This window comes from Ranitomeya variabilis, chromosome 2 (genome assembly GCF_051348905.1).
Source record: "Ranitomeya variabilis isolate aRanVar5 chromosome 2, aRanVar5.hap1, whole genome shotgun sequence".
Classification (NCBI taxonomy): Eukaryota; Metazoa; Chordata; class Amphibia; order Anura; family Dendrobatidae; genus Ranitomeya; species Ranitomeya variabilis.
In genome coordinates, this window is record NC_135233.1 from 463,764,459 (window position 1) to 463,782,699 (window position 18,241).

General features: G+C 42.9%; 1 long non-coding RNA gene across 1 annotated transcript in view; it reads left to right on the top strand.

Annotated features, from left to right (window-relative positions):
* Positions 1–15,630, top strand: part of LOC143806714 (uncharacterized) — a 50,664-nt gene extending 35,034 nt beyond the window's left edge. Inside the window, exon 4 of the long non-coding RNA XR_013221550.1 lies at positions 12,387–15,630. This is a non-coding gene — a long non-coding RNA (uncharacterized LOC143806714). The remainder of the gene's footprint in view (positions 1–12,386) is intronic.
* The last annotated feature ends 2,611 nt before the right edge of the window (positions 15,631–18,241 follow it).

The following is an 18,241-nucleotide window of genomic DNA, read 5'->3' on the forward strand; positions in this document are numbered from 1 at the left end:
CAACTGTCGGAAGGCATTATACTGGATCTTTTTGTGGCTTACTGTTGAAGGTACCTGGTCAGAGGCCAGAGCTCCCCCTGCTCGCTGACTCTCCTCTCTCCGCTCTGCCATCTCCATCTTGGCCAGCTCCACTTTGGTCTGCTCTGCCATCTCCATCTTGGCTAGCTCTATCCTGGTCCGCTCGGCCATCTTTTCCTTCAGATCAGTACGCACATAAGCCATCACCTCTCGTATGATCTCTACTGCAGGGTTTGGGCCATAGAACGCCAGTCTGTTCTTTACCTCCCTCTGGAATTCAGTCTCCTCCACGTTCACATTGGGGGGCGCTGCACTGTCGTGTTCCATGATGGCTGCTATCAAATCCGCTTTTGTTTTGTTGCTGGCGATTAACCCTCGGGCTTCCACCAGATCTTTTAATGTAGTCCTCTTTAACTTCTGGTAGTTGTTTTCCATTCATTCCTTTCCTCCTGTAGATGGGGTATCACATCCCGCTGTCTGCCACCAGTGTAACGGGATCTACCGTGCGGGAGTACCTCTTTCAGTACCACCCCGTGTTTCAGGAGGTCCACTCTGCTTTGGCTGGAGTCTGAATGAAGGACGCTGGCTGGAATTCTTTGGTTACATGGGCGCATATAAAAGATCACTGCTTCTCCACATATTTCTAGTGTGACAACACTTTACTCACAGGGCACAGAATATATATCACACAGATACAGAGGGCAGGCCCATTGAAAAGCGGCAGGCCAGACATACATTACAATAGCTGCAGGTGGCCGGAGCCTGCCGATATTTACAATGGGAATTACAAAGGTGGGGGAGGTCAGAAGGGGGATATCTTGTCCCCTCTGCCCAGGGGCGCAGCCTGTGGGCTGATGCATTAGGGACATGCATCTCACATGGAACCTATTATACATACATATAACTGCACAACATATTCTGGGTGCTGAGGGGTTCCGTAACATCGACTTTCTTGTTTGCAGATAGTCACAAACTAAACAGATTCTAACATTACCCTCCTTGTGGAGTGTGTCAATGACTTCCTTCTGGACATCTGTCAAGTCATCAGTCTTCCCCATGATTGTGGAGCTACTGAAACAGACTAAGGGACCTTTATAAACACTTAAGAAGCCTTTGCAGGTGTTTTTGTTAATAATTATAATTTACTGAGATAATGACTTTTGGGTTTTCATTGGCTGTAAGCCATAATCATCAACATTAACAGAAATAAATGCTGGAAATAGATCACTCTGTTTGTAATGACTCTATATGAGTTTCACTTTTTGTATTGAAGAACTGAAATAAATAACCTTTTTGATGATATTCTAATTTTGTGAGAAGCACTTTTATACCAGGATGGAGGGATATATACCAGGATGGAGGGAGCATATTCCTTTATATCTGCAGTCTGGTACCTCTGCTCCTGTCTGTGGCTGTTCTTTGTTGCCCCTGCCTGCTCTCTGTTGCCCCCCGTCTGCTCTCATTATGAGTTGTTTTTGTAAACTAAAATCTAAGTATTCAGGTTACATTGCTGTGTTGACACTTTGCAATTATTAAGTGGATTTTGGGTTGCAGTTTGGGCACTCGGTCTCTAAAAGGTTTGCCATCACTGTTGGCGCCGAAGTCCGTAAGTGCGCATACCACAATTTCAGGTGCCATTTTATTGAGGATACTGTTCACTGTTGGCGCCGAAGTCCGTAAGTGCGCATACCACAATTTCGGGTGCCATGTTATTGAGGATACTGTATATGCGAATTCGCAGACACAGTGTCTCAAAACAATGGCATAAAATTAAAATGTACCAATAAAAATGCTTGCTACCCATAGAATAGCTAGTACAACGTAAAGTTATATGAATGCATTTTACAGAATGAATAACGCCCGGCACGATCTAGTGCAGGCCAGCAGTACTTGCAAGTGAAGATCAAGCAGGTCATTCCCAATCCGGAATTTTCGTCTCTTTCTACGGTCATTAAATTATACATGCATTTTTTTCAGCAAGGGTTAATACGACTTCTGGCACAGTCCGTGTAACGCCTGCCAGGTTTTACTTGGCGCCGTGCCACGGTTATTAATATGGTGCCTCCGAGTGAAGGCCCACTTGGGGGGGCATTTTAAAGAATGATAGCAAGCTGGTTGCGGTGGGCCCTAATAACAATGTGGGCCCTGGATAATGGAGCACAAGGGAGAGAAATGTGTGGGAACCCTCTTTTGGGCCCCAGAGGTTTTAATCCACCAAGGCCAAGTGCATGTTCCCTCCGTTGTGCCACCCTGACTTACTACAGACTGCTTGCCGGAGAAGGAAGAGGCAGCGTGCTGTTTACAGAAGCCACCAGAAGTAGGACATGTGCTACGCATGAGTTTATACTCTCTAAACTGCATGTCATAGAATTCTCTTGTGCGGTTTTGCTTCCGTACCGTCAGTGGAGCAAATGTCTGGTCTGCATGATTTCTTAGCATTTGCACTTTAGCTTTGGAACAAGCAGTAAAACTTATTGCAAAAGTTGCAGCTGTTTCCAGGACAAACTTTTCATTTATCCCTGGATTTTCTATATCATACTTTTGCAACATTCATCTATAACTAGTGATGAGCGAGTGTACTCGTTGCTCGGGTGGTCTCCGAGTATTTATGACTGATTGGAGATTTAGTTTTCATCGCCGCATCTGAATGATTTAAGCTACTAGCCGGCCTGATTACATGTGGGGATTCCCTAGCAACCAGGCAACCCCCACATGTACTCAGGCTGGCTGTAAATCATTCAGCTGCAGTGATGAAAACTAAATCTCCGAGCACTAACAAATACTCGGAGACCACCCAAGCGTGCTCGGGAAAACCCAAGCAACGAGTATACTCGCTCATCACTATCTATAACCATTCATGCAATGAATTATGATATTTTGTAAACATCCTTCAGTTACATCATTTGTAATATATAATAGGTTTTGCTCTTACAATCCATCCAGGATGTAATTATTTCAGCATTAAATTGTAGAATTTTCAGGTTTCTCAGTTTCACACTTCCCCGTGCTCTGTTGTATCCTATGGATAACGTGGTAGAGTATAATTCTGCATGGGGAGTGCAAAAAAAAAAATAAAATTGACACAAAGTGGATCCGTTACCAGATTACACAATATAAAGTGCATACACAATTAAAAAGATCTTACACTAATGAGGCTGGAGTACTTACTTTGAAAATCCATGTCATAAAAGATGTATAATCCTTGAAAAAAATTCTGCCTTATATTAAATGAGCATTTCTGGATAGCAGCACATTTACATGGAGATTAATCGGTTTACTGTGGATGGGAGGCTGCTGCTTTTCCCATGTATTATGTTATTCTTTCTAGTCGGGTTTGCACTTTTGCACTAAGAGTTTTCTTAGCTCTGCAAGTTTGAGCTTTACGTCTTAGGTAGGGATGAGCGGACCCCTGGAAGTTAGGGTTCTCTCTCTTCCCCCAAAAACCCTCTCTCTCTATTCCCCCAGAACACTCTCTCTTCCCCCAGAACGTTCTCTCTCCCTGTTCCCCCGGAACTCTCTCCCTCTCTTCCCCTAGAACTCTCTCTGTTAATCCAGAGTTTTCTCTCCACCCCCGGAACTATCTCTCTTCTCATCCCCCAAAACACTCTCTCTCTCTCTTTCTCACTTCCCACTGAATTCTCTCTCTCTGTTCCCCTGAAATTCTCTCTCTTCCTCCGGAACTCTTTTACGGTGTTCACTGAAGGGGTTAACTAGTGGGAGAGTTTTATAGGTTGGGCGATACTAAATATGTGCACTTTTATTGTTTTTTATTTTATTTACATAAAGAAATGTATTTATTGGAACAATATTTATTTTCTTTATTTAGGATTTTTTTTTGTTAAATATTTTTACACGTTAATTTTTTTCTTTTTACATTGTCCCAGGGTGGGACATCGCTGTATAGTGTCAGATCGCTGATCTGACACTTTGCAGAGCACTGTGTCAGGTCAGCGATCTGACAGGCAGTGCAGGAGGCTTGCCGGTGACTGCTCTCAGCCGGTAAGGGTCTTTTTTGATGACAAATCTGCCTGCCAGGACTTGAGCCAAACGGTACGACGGATGGCCACAACATTACTGGACGCCTGAGCGGCACAAGACGCGGCGTCCAGGGAAGCAGAGACCAAATATTCCCTAGCGTGGGAAATCTGGGTGGCAAGTTCCGCCAACTGTTCTGGTGGAGCTCCGGCCAGAATGCCCTGACGGAGTTGTTTGGCCCATTCGGATATAGACTTCGAAACCCAGGTGGAAGCAAAAGTCGGGCATAGGGTGGACGTTGCCGCTTCGAAGGCCGACTTGGCAAAGGATTCTATGATTCTATCGTTGGAATCTTTCACAGACGCTCCACCAGACAGCGGGAGGACTGTGTTGGTGGAAAGTCTAGTAACTGGCGGATCCACAGAGGGAGAAGAAGTCCAGTTGGCGATGAGATCCGGAGAAAAAGGATATAAGACGCCAAGGCGCTTTCCTCTTTGAAAGCGTCTGGTCGGATTCTCTCTTTCTCTGGTGAGAAGCTGATCGAACTCAGGATGACGAGCGCAAACCTTGGAAGGTGTGTTAGACCGTCTAAACGAAGCCGCCTGATCTGCGGGTTCCGTAGAGGAATCTTTGATGCCACAGGGCTGATTGATTGCTCCAATGAGACTCTGAATCATATCCCTCATGCTAGCGATTTGTTTCGAATCCAGCTCCAGATTATCCTTGGAAAGCGCATCAGAGAACGCCTCACCTGACTCAGGGGAGGAGGACCGGGGAGAAGCCGATTGCAGAGAACGATCATGGGGAGAGATGGAACGGGAAGAGGATTCAGACCGGCGTTTCTGTCTGGATCTTTTGCGGCCTATAATGGGAGGCTCGGACGGAGGTTCCTGCGCTGGCTACTGCGGGAGTCTGCAGGGTCAACCTATCAAGCACGGACACAAGGGTCTGTGACATCCGTGTTAGATCCATTACCGATTGTGACAGAGTGGAAGCCCAGCCAGGAGCGTAGACTTCACTCTCAAGCGGAGCGGCAGGTGGATCCTGGGTGGTGGGCATAATGGGTTTGCTGCAGGCCTGACAAGAGAGGAGAGGACTGACCTGAGGGAAGTTTGCAGTTACAAGACGAACACGCAAAGTGTTTGACTAAGGCAAAGGAAGTAGAGGAAGAAGGAGGAGGACGAGAGAGAGCTCCCTTAGAATTAGACATGACGAACGGGCCCCTGAGGAATGCCAGAAGGTTAGGGGACAGGAGGGCAGAGGAGAGTGTCAGTCTGCAGTACAGAGCTACTCACGGCAGACTAAACAGTTTCCAGAAGGAAGAAGCTGCCCAGCTGTAGATGGTCCCCCAGTGGAAGATAGCCCTTCAGGCAAGAAGGTAAAGCGACCCCTGCAGCGATCCAGTTAAGGAGACCTGGGACACAATGTCGTACAGGGAGCTGGTGAAGATGGCGACCGTAGATGGGGACGCCAGACTGCGCTGAAAAGGGCGGAGAGAGGCGTGCGTGGGGCCGAAATAAACTTCTGCAGCGGCACAGGGAGAAAAGGTGGAGCTAGCCGCGCGGAACAGGAGCACGAAGTTGGCGCCGGTGGGCGGAGCTAGCCAGGGGAATGATGGTCGGGTGGGAGAAAAACCCACCCGAAGAAAAAGGAAGTGGGCGGAGTCGCGGAGCCAGAACTAGGCCCGAGCAGAAGCCGGGGCCTAAATTAGAAACTGGCGCCCGCCGACGAGGATCACGGAGCCGGAACTAGGCCCAGCAGAAGCCGGGGCCTAAATTAGAAACCGACGCCCGCCGATGAGGATCACGGAGCCGGAACTAGGCCCAGAAGAAGCCGGGGCCTAAATTAGATAACCGGCGACCACCGACGAGGATCGCGGTGCCGCAACTAGGCCCGGGCAAAGCCGGGGGCTAAATTAGATGCCAGCGACCGCGGAATAGCTGCCGGCCGCCAGGAGAAGGAGCAGGGCGGCAGCCTGTAAAGGCCGCCCTGCCGATGCGGCGAGGACCCCCCGCCCGTGCCAAAAGGTAGTGCTCCTGGGATAGCTCCGCGTCCCTTTAGAAAATCAGGGCATCCCTTAAAACCCCAGGGGGTAGTGCAGAGTTAATTCCCTAATCTGGATGCAATACTCACCTAATAAATCCCACGCCGTCATCTACTACGGAAGCCTCACTCTCATGGAATTCTGAAAGGAGAGAGAGGTACCTCAGCTCAGGGAAGGTATCAAACGTCCGGAGCTGAAGGACATCGTCTCCGCAACCGATAGGCTCTGGAGGGCGAGTGGGTGGGAGACGGAGCAAGGACCGGTCTGGATCTCAACACTCTTCTGTGTTAGGGGTCTTGGTCCTGCTGTGGGATCTATGAGGATAAGGGGTGGCAGTACACGCCGTACTCATAGTCCACATTGTGGGATTACAGTTGTGACTATTCACACTGTATCCCTCTCGGAAATCTGAAAGGGAACAACGCACATTGAGGTAGATAAGGGTCTAATAAAAGACCCGTGTCCACCTCCTACTGACTCTAAGCTAAACTGAAGTTCATAATGCCAGTCGGTGGGGTGTACACTGCAGAGGAGGAGCTAACTTTTTTTGTGCATAGTGTCAGCCTCCTAGTGGCAGCAGCATACACCCATGGTTCCTGTGTCCCCCAATGAGGCGATAGAGAAAGTAGTTTTCTCCCACATATGAGGTATCAGCGTACTCCGGACAAATTGAACAACAACTTTTGGGGTCCAATTTCTCCTGTTACCCTTGGGAAAATACAAAACTGGGGGCTAACAATAATTTTTGTGGAAAAAATAGATTTTATATTTTCACGGCTCTGCGTTATAAACATTAGTGAAACACTTGGGGGTTCAAAGTTCTCACAACACATCTAGATAAGTTCCTTGTGGGGTTCTAGTTTCCAATATGGGGTCACTTGTGGGGGGTTTCTACTGTTTAGGTACATAGTTATTAAGGTTGAAGGAAGACTAAGTCCATCTAGTTCAACCCATAGCCTAACCTAACATGCCCTAGCATGTTGATCCAGAGGAAGGCAAAAAAAACCATGTGGCAAAGAGTAAGCTCCACATTGGGGTAAAAAATTCCTTCCCGACTCCACATACGGCAATCAGACTAGTTCCCTGGATCAACGCTCTATCACGGAATCTAGTATACATAAACTGTAACATTATACTTTTCATGAAAGGCATCCAGTACCCTCTTAAATTTTAGTAATGAATTACTCATTACAACATCATACGGCAGAGAGTTCCATAGTCTCACTGCTCTTTACAGTAAAGAATCTGCGTCTGTTATTATACTTAAACCTTCTATCCTCCAGACGTAGAGGATGCCCCCTTGTCCCTGTCTCAGGTCTATGATTAAAAAGATCAGAAAGGTCTTTGTACTGTCCCCTCATATATTTATACATTAACATAAGATCACCCCTTAGTCTTTGTTTTTCCAAACTAAATAGCCCCAAGTGTAATAACCTATTTTGGTATTGCGGACCCCCCAGTCCTCTAATAACCTTGGTCGCTCTTCTCTGCACCCGCTCTAGTTCAGCTATGTCTTTCTTATACACCGGAGACCAGAACTGTGCACAGTATTCTAAGTGTGGTCGAACTAGTGACTTGTATAGAGGTAAAATTATGTTCTCCTCATGAGTATCTATGCCTCTTTTAATGCATCCCATTATTTTATTTGCCTTTCCAGCAGCTGCCTGACACTGGCTACTGAATATGAGTTTGTCATCCACCCATACACCCAGGTCTTTTTCAGGTCGTTTTGCCCAGAGTTTTAGAATTAAGCACATAGTTATACATCTTGGTACTTCAACCCAAGTGCATGACCTTACATTTATCCCCATTAAAGCTCATTTGCCATTTATCAGCCCAAGCTTCTAGTTTACATAAATCGTCCTGTAATATAAAATTGTCCTCCTCTGTATTGATTAACCTGCAGAGTTTAGTGTCATCTGCAAATATTGAAATTCTACACTGTATGCCCCCTACAAGGTCATTAATAAATACGCTAAAAAGAAGAGGGCCCAATACTGACCCCTGTGGTGCCCCACTGCTAACCGCGACCCAGTCCGAGTGTGCTCCATTAATAACCACCCTTTGTATCCTATTCCTGAGCCAGCTCTTAACCCACTTACACATATTTTCCCCTATCCCCATTATTCTCATTTTATGTATTAACCTTTTGTGTGGCACCGTATCAAAAGCTTTTGAAAAGTCCATATACACTACGTCCACTGCGTTCCCTTGGTCCAGTCCGTAACTTACCTCTTCATAGAAATTGATCAGATTAGTCAGGAACGGTCCCTAGTAAACCCATGCTGATATTGGGTCATGAGGTTATTCCTCTTCAGATACTCCAGCATAGCCCTCCAGGATTTTACCCACAATAGAGGTTAAGCTTACTGGCCTATAATTTCCAAGTTCAGTTTTTGTCCTCTTTTTGAATATTGGCACCACATTTGCTATACGCCAGTCCTGTGGTACAGACCCTGTTATTATGGAGTCTTTAAAGATTAAAAATAATGGTCTATCAATGACTGTACTTAATTCCTGCAGTACTCGGGGGTGTATCCCATCCGGGCCCAGAGATTTGTCAACTTTAGTGATTTTTAGACGCCGCCGTACTTCCTGCTTGGTTAAGCAGGTGACACTTAATGGGGAATTTTTGTTATCACTGATCATATTGTCTGCCATGGAATTTTCTTGTGTAAATCCTGTTGAAAAAAAAAGTCATTTAGCATATTGGCTTTTTCCTCATCCTCATCCACCATTTCACCCAGACTATTTTTAAGGGGGCCAACACTCATTTTTTTGTTTCTTACTATTTATGTAGTTAAAGAATATTTTGGGATTATTTTTACTCTCTCTGGCAATGAGTCTCTCTGTCTCAATCTTTGCTGCCTTGATTTGCTTTTTACAGAATTTATTTAATTTCCTGTATTTATTTAATGCCTCATCACTACCTACTTCCTTTAATTCCCACCTCTTCCGACAAGCCTACAACCTGCAGTAACCACCGATCCACCAAACCGCTGCACGACCAGCTCTATCCTCACCTACTGTAGCCTCACCCATCCCTTGTAGATTGTGAGCCCTCGCGGGCAGGGTCCTCTCTCCTCCTGTACCAGCTGTGACTTGTATTGGTCAAGATTATTGTACTTGTATTTTTTATTATGTATACCCCTCCTCACATGTAAAGCGCCATGGAATAAATGGTGCTATAATAATTCTCTATAAATGCTTTCTTTTAGTAACTTATTGCGCCCCTTACAGCTCTATTTAGCTATAATGGTTTCCTCCTATTTAAAGTATGTTTATTCCCATACGGTATATACTGTGCACAGGTCCTATCCAGGATGCTAATCCCTTTTTGTGTATTTTTATGTCTCAGGATATCATCCCAGTTAACCCCCAAGTGTGGTTTGCGCGTTAGTGACCGGGCCAATTTTTACAATTCTGACCACTGTCCCTTTATGAGGTTATAACTCTGGAACGCTTCAACGGATCCTGATGATTCTGAGAATGTTTTCTCGTGACATATTGTACTTCATGATAGTGGTGACGTTTCTTTGATATTAACTGCGTTTATTTGTGAAAAAAACGGAAATTTGGAGAAGATTTTGAAAATTTTGCAATTTTCCATCTTTGAATTTTTATGCCCTTAATTCACAGAGATATGTCACACAAAATACTTAATAGCTAACATTTCCCACATGTCTACTTTACATCAGCACAATTTTGGAACCAAAATTTTTTTTTGTTAGGGAGTTATAAGGATTAAAAGTTGACCAGCAATTTCTCATTTTTAGATTATTTTTTTTTTTTTTTAGAAACTACATCACATTTGAAGTCACTTTGAGGGGTCTATATGATAGAAAATAACCAAGTGTGACACCATTCTAAAAACTGCACCCCTCAAGGTGCTCAAAACCACATTCAAGAAGTTCATTAACCCTTTAGGTATTTCACAGGAAAAAACGCATCCTGCAAGCACTTTTGCAGGATGCGTTTTTTCTGCAAAACGGCGCATAGCGACGTGCAGTGCACGACGCTAGTGTGAAAGTAGCCTTAGATGGATTGGTCTGCAGGAGTCACGTTGCATTTGCAGAGCCCCTGATGTACCTAAACAGTGTTTATTTTCCCAAGGGTAACCAGAGAAATTGAACCCCAAACGTTGTAGTCCAATTTGTCCTGAGTACGCTGTTACCCCATGTTGGGGTAAACCCATTTTGGTGCACGGGAGAGCTCGGAAGGGAAGGAGCATTGTTTTACTTTTTCAACGCAGAATTGGCTGGATTTGAGATCGGACGCCATGTCGCGTTTGGACAGCCCCTGATATGCCTAAACAGTGGAAACCCCCTAATTCTAACTGAAACCCAAACACACCCCTAACCAGTCCCCTAACCTGAACATACCCCTAACCCCAACACACCCCTAACCCTAATCCCAACCATAACCCTAACCACACCCCTAACCCTGACAGACCCCTAACCCTAATCCCAACAGTAAATGTAACACAAACCCTAACTTTAGCCCCAACCCTAACTGTAGCCCCAACCCTAATCCTAACTTTAGCCTCAACCCTAATGGGAAAATGGAAATAAATACATTTTTTTAATTTTATTATTTTTCCCTAACTAAGGGGGTGATGAAGGGGGGTTTGATTTACTTTTATAGCATTTTTTTGTTTCGCAGCTGTCACACAGTAAAAGACGCTTTTTATTGCAAAAAATTGTTTTTGCATCTCCACATTTTGAGAGCTATAATTTTTCCATATTTTGGTCCACAGAGTCATGTGAGGTCTTGTTTTTTGCAGGACGAGTTGAAGTTTTTATTGGTACAATTTTCGGGCACGTGACATTTTTTGATAGCTTTTTATTCAGATTTTTGTGAGGCAGAATGGCCAAAAATCAGCTATTCATAAATTTCTTTTGGGGGGTCGTTTATACCGTTCCACGTTTGATAAAATTGATAAAGCAGTCTTATTCTTCGGGTCAGTACGATTATAGCGATACCTCATTTATATATTTTTTTATATTTTGGCGCTTTTAAATGATAAGTATTTTATATAAAAAAATTATTTTTGCATCGCTTTATTCTGAGGACTATAACATTTTTTTTTTTTTTTTCGTTGTTCCGAGGGTCTCAGGGAAGCACGCAGGGAGCCCCCTCTCTGCGCAATGCTTCCCTATGCCGCCGGAACGCTGCGATCATGTTTGATCGCTGTGTTCCGGGGGTTAATGTGTCGGGAGTGGTCCATGACCGCTCCTGGCACAGTGTCGGATGTCAGCTGTGATAATCAGCTGACACCTGGCGACGATCAGCCGCGCTCCCCCCGCCTATGATGTACTATCCCTCCCCGGGAATTAAGTCCCAGGTCACATCGACGGGATAGTACGTCATATGGGATTAAGGGGTTAATTGCACCAAGATCATCTCATCCGTAGGAAATTTGCCTTCCTGTATCACACAGCATAGTATTAGATTCACGGCTCAGAAGACTGTATCACACAGGATAGGATTAGATTCATGGCTCAGCAGACATCACACAGGATAGGATTAGATTCACGGCTCAGCAGACAGTAACACACAGGATAGGATTAGATACACAGCTCAGTAACAGGATGTGCCAAAGGAGAGGACCTTTGCATTCCAAGAATTCCACTCATTCCATCTGATTTGCCTTTTGATTTTAAACGCCTCCAGTTTCCACTTTGACTGGCATTTGCAATGTCCATTAACAAGGCTCAGGGACAGTCCTTGAAAGTAGTAGGGATTGATTTGCAATCTCCATGCTTTTCTCATGGTCAACTTCATGTGGCCTGTTCAAGAGTTGGAACTTCCAAAAATCTGTTCATCTTTGCACCGGAAGGAAAAGCCAAAAATGTTTATCAAAAGGCTCTTGAATGAATTGAAAATAAAGTACTATCAATACTTGGGTAATCGTTTAGTTAATATGTGTTGCAAAACTGTAGTGTTGAGTATATGATGTGAAATGTTTTTATGTGCAATATAATCATTATAATTTGTTATAACTAACCACAGTTAGTTACTACGCCCGGGCAATGCCGGGCTCTTCAGCTAGTCATCACAAAGCGACACTGATCAGATTTTTAAAATTTGGCTTGCCACTAAGGTGTTAAAATGTGCGATTACTGCCTTAGGACAATTTTCAGCACTTGTCCAGGCTTAATCAGGGGTTGGCTCTAGTGATCACTGAGTTTCACCGCCCGCCTCCACCTGCAGGGTTCACATATTTACCATCATCCCAGTACTCTTGACTACTCACCTAGTGATTAAAAATTAGTAAAATATTTGCAGAAATAATGGTAATGGCCATACACACTGTAACTAATCACACTTCTTGGGTTTTCCATGGCAGGTTCCGAACATTATTGCTGGTTCTTAACGCAACAGTGCCAGGATAATGAAAAACTTGAAATGGCTTTTGTGATGGTGGATTCCGGTTTCCTATTTTGCCAAATAATCGTTCTTAACCCTCATGGCTCCGACAAGCAGCAGCTGAACCCAGACATCGATGACCACAAGCTCTTGAGCTCGCGATGTGGGCTGAGATTTGATGTGACATTACCATTCCAAAACACACAAAATGCAGCGGAATTTTGTATACGACCCCTCTGCCCCGGAGAAGAGACAGAAAACCTGGGGGAAAAGACTTCAAAACATTGCCCTCCTTTTTTGGTGACCTTATGGTCTGCACAGGCAGGAGGAGCATAAAGGCTTTTCAATAACTGATGGGGATTAATACTGGACAGTCAAACATTTTTTTTATGTTCTCTTTTATGTTTTATCTTCTCTGCATACTTACTGTCCTTTTAGGTAGAGCTTTCACCAAACTCATTATCGTCAGAGGCAGATTACAATGACAGATAACATCTCTATAGACAACTGATAGCAGTACTAATAGGCTATGTCACAGCTTCCCCACTGCCTTCACAATTGACCTTTGCACACTCTATTAGATGCCTCAATATAAAACGTAGGGTCAGATCCGGACCATTGTAGCTAATGTATGTTTGCAGAAATAACAAGAAATTAGAATATAAAAAAATAGATGTAAAAATTGTGAGATTTCTAAATATTATATTTTAAGAGATTGTGATATGGAATAATATTCCAAAATACAAAAAATAAATAAATGTGAAAAAATTATATAAACTTCAACTACTATAGAAAAGAAAAAATAAAGTGAGATTTATCAGCACATAATGGACGTAAAAACAGCAAGTCCTAATGCTGGGTTTTTGCACTACATCTGAAACCTTGCCCACACTGTAGCCCATGATGATAGCATGTAATGGCATTGGCTATCGTATGCTGGTTTTGGCTAATGAAGTTATATGAAATCCAGCCTAAGGGCTCGCTCACACTGGCGTATATTAGAGAGGAGTGTAATACTAGAAAATCCTGCATTGCACTCGGACCAGTGTTATTCAATGAGTTACAGCAGATGTGCAATTTTTTTCACATGCAGATTAGGCATGAAAAAAATAAAAGGAGAGATTAATCTCTCCATCGCCTGTCTTGGCATATATTCAAGTGCACTCTGATGATATCTGAGTGCAGTCTGATGTTTTTCACACACCCATTGACTTGAATGGGTGCGAGATACGCTGCCAATTGCAGCATTCAGCAATTTTTATTTTTCTCCTCACCTGTCATCCAATAATCCCATGCGAAAGGATCGGAGCACAGTGCACCGACCCTTGGCTCAAGTTCGCAGCATAGTTTGACCCGAGTGTCTCTTGCATTAGATGCTATACACCAATGTGACCCTCAGCCTTAAAAGTAGACCATTTTATGCATCTCCACTGGCGGACATGGACAGAAGAGGCCTCTTAACAAGAAAAATATATGGGCCCTTTGCAGTCAAATAGCTCCTGATAATGCACAATTCCACCTACTTTGGAGGGGACAGTCGCCCCCTTACCTCTTGGGTCGCAGGTTGCACCAATGTTATGACTGTCCCTGTGCATCTCCCAGAGAAACAGAATTAATCTATTATTGAGGACAGCTCTACTTTTCATAAAAACTCACCTTTAAGAATGTTTTTGTCATCAAAATGCTATTTTTGAACATTTTTGGACCAATTATTTTACTGTGCAGTAATAAATATTTTGACCTATCCAGAGGATTAATTTTCTTTATTTCATACAAAGATAATAAAAAAAACTTTTCCAAATTTTAGCTGTGTTTCAGTTGGTATTTAAAAAGACACACGATTTATCAAAGGAAAAAATATTTATTGAACTTTTTCACAGTGAGCGAGTTACTTTGTACAGGTCAATAAAGAAATACAAATAATGAGAATTGCTACTATGTGATGAGGACTGACAGACTGCAGATCTGGTGTAAACCATTCTACCGTTTGCAGTAAATTAATGAACATTTCCATTAGTGAGATCAATACAAAATCTGATAACTAGTCAACAAAAGTTTTGCTATACAAAAGGATACAATTCCTTAGCTAGTGATAAACTCTAGATCAGGGGATCAGCAACCTGTGGTGCTCCAACTGCTGTGAAACTACAATACCCAAGCGTGGCCCGACAGCCGCTCTCACGGGTGGCCATAGAGTGCCACGGGTTGCTGAGCCCCATCTTAGAGAGAGTAGGGCTGAACCCTCATTTGGCCGGCAGATATTCATCCCGATTGCCCCATCATACACATGTATGTTAAGCTCGGCCCAACATGCTTGTGTGCTCAAAGTTGAGGCCTAACATCTTGCAGATGTTTATATCCATCAAAACCAAGATCAGACATGTTGAAATCCAACATGCCCGATCAATCCGCCCCATGACAATACTCAACGGAAGAATAGTTGGGATACTGCCTTACACATTAGATGCTTGTCATGGTCCAGACAAAAAATAAAATAAAATTGTTGACTTTGGCTGACATTCATCTAATATATATTGCCAAATTTACCCAAAGTAAAACTCATCATTACACACTGAAACTGAAAATAAATAAAAACATTACTATGGTTAACAATACTAGTTTTTTTTTTTTGTCATCCATATATAGCATGCAAATACACAGTCTGTAAAAATGGTACAAGCCACAGTGACCGGTAGCGAGTCGGCCGTGCTACCGGCACAGCAGAATTATCCTCAGAATAGGCCGACCTGACTTTGAAGTTTGAGTTTGGAGTCAGAGCTTCGAATTAAGCAAATAAGATGTCGCTCGTCACTAGAATGATTGCCCAAACACCCTATTTACAGCCTTCATTTAGTAAAATGTCATGTTCAGTCCTATGTAAACCAATATATAATATAGTGGATCTATAATCTCTCTAGTGACACAAAGGGCCTGGAATGACAGGCATGAAACCAATACCTTCATCAGTCACACAAATACAACCCTACAAAATATATTGTCATGTCTGTACCCGCCCGGCTACCATACAACCTCCCCCATACCACTCATTTATGCAAACACACCCTATTCCCACCCAAACCCTACTATGCCTTGCCCACTCACACCAGCCATGCCAAATCTGCAAAATCCAATCATTACATCCCAATTTTACCCTTCTGAAAAAGAATTTACAGGAGATTTTAGCAATAACAGGTAAATTGCATGCATTTGCAGTGACTTTTGTTGACCCCGACTCCCCTATAATCCAAGGATCTTGTATAGTACATCCGCATTCACACGTAAGGCCCCTATATACATTACACTAAAATGGGCTGAACCCGCCGATACCGGTGTATGGGGGGGGGGGTCTCAGAATTCTCTCCCCTGACATAACGTTGAAGAGAATGACCTGACACGTTGAATATCTAACAAAAGACCCTTTTGCTCTTTGGGAGAACAGATTCTACTAGAGTCTGGTATCGGCTGTATCTTAGAGAACAACGGTAATGTCTTTGTACGAGAGAGAGCCGTTGGCAGTACAATCGTCCAGCTGACCACTGTGTAATGTACATGGGGGCCTTTAGACTGGGCTTACACGTACAGATTATCAGATTATGGTCCATGTCAGAAGATTATCCCAACAAGTGCTGGGACCTGGCCAAAATCATCTACATTTGCTCCCATTCTATGGGGATCTTGTTTACTATGTAGATCTACAAATTACTATTTCCGTGATCAATTAACAGAATTACAATTTTTTTTTTTTAATGCTAGATAATTTTTTTTTTTTTACAGATTATAGGTATAAGAAATACATGTGAACGCAGTCTCATACTTCCCTATCCCTATTAATTGAAAAAGAGGAAGAGACAGACATCTTTAGGGCTCATTCACACTTCAGTTTTTCACGTATAAGTTCTGTGTTTTAGCACTAGTATATATAATGGCCTATGGGGTAATTCCCATGTCTAATTTGTTGCACACCGATTGATCAGTGCAAATTTGCTGAAATGTGTCTGATGTTGATCCGAGTGTCGGATCAAACTCAGAAATGTAAGCAATGTACAGTTCCATGAGAAAATCTGACAAAACTCAGATGCCATAATGGACTGATCGATAGGAGAAGGTGAAGAAACGTTTTTTTTTTCCTCCTTTGAGAAAAATTGATGACAGTGATGAAAAATCACTGATGAAATTTGGATGAGCCCTTACTCTAAGGCCACGTTCACACGTTCAGTATTTGGTCAGTAATTTATATCAGTATTTGAAAGCCAAAACGAGGAGTGGGTGATAAATATAGAAGTGGTGACGTGTTTCTATGATTGATCCACTCCTGGTTTTGCCTTATAAATACGGATGTAAAATACTGACCAAATACTGATCGTGTGAACGTGTCCAAACATAAGAAATGCAGATTTATGCGCACACACACACGAACCAAAAGAGATTTAGTCTCTTCAATGAACGCACATACACACACAAACCCACCCATGCGTTACCACCCCCACACGCACACCCCTCACCCCTCCACACAGGATACAAACCCCCCACTCACACCTCAATCTTAGGCTTGCCATTTTCACATCAAGAGACAACGTTGGGTGAATCATAACACAGTGAGAAACATCTTTTACTATTCTTACGCTAAGCTACTTGTGACAATAAAATAAAAATAAAAAACATGCCACTAAAAAAAACTAATTAACATGTAATAAAACTGGAACGCATAAGTACTGGGATAAGAAAAGAACAAAACTATAAAGCAAGGCTAGAGGCAGAACATCACTGCAATGACGTCTACGGACGTGTCGGTACTAGTAAAGGCTTAAATTCAATAATCAGATATTAAATACATTTTAAGATACTTTTCTCAACATAAATAAACAGTTTTATTGTAATTAAAAAAAAAAAACTAAAAAAACAACAATCACCCTAAATTAAAATCTCTATGGAATTGTGTTTGCAGAACGCTGTACAGCACTGCTCGTCGTGTTACTATACACAGGGGAGATTTCAAGTCTTCCCGACCTTGGATCATTCTGCTGTTAGAAAAGATCATTAAATCAGCAGGGAAATCACAAGTGGTCAAAGCTGGTGCAAAGAAAACGAGATCTGCGCAGAGATCAGCCTGCAACTTCCAAAGGGTCAGCTGCAATCTGATGTGCTGCCACCGCTCCATTTTTCCTGTGCACTAGTTTTGCCAATTATGTCCTGACCACCAGCACAAGGTTTAATACTACTTAGGCTTCCTCTTCGATCGGCATTAATTAAAGCTCTACTGATATCATATCACAGATCAGCAAGAGTGGACTATGAATATATCATAATGCCAATGTTCTGTTATGACTAATAGCAAGGCCCCTTTTATAATACAGTAAAAAAAAATGCATGTTTCAGTTTACATTTAGGTTTTATCTAACCAAAAGTGAGGTTGCTGGACTGGAGAGAAATGTGGCGTTTTCTTTGACTTGCAATCTCATCATCCACTTGTCACTTTGTGCTTTTTTTCCACTCTGGCATTCATCACAAACGTAAAAGTACTTCGTAGACCGGAAATGTCCATTATGTAGCTGCGAAGATGAAGGAAAGATCTAGGAATCCGTATGAGACAATCACTCACGCGGACGAAAAAAAGGAGAGCTTGTATGCTTCATCTGATCCGTGAAACAGATAAAGGAGTCTCGTAAGTAGGCAGGCCACTCAGGTTTTCCAGGAAAATAACAGACGAACTTTTTTATTTTTTTAGTTTTTAAAAGCCTCAGGTATCTTTTGCATGTGTTTAGAGTTAATTAGTTGATTCAGAAGATTAGGGTAATAGGTCGTTTAGAGAACCTTTTCTTGATATGCTAATTTATT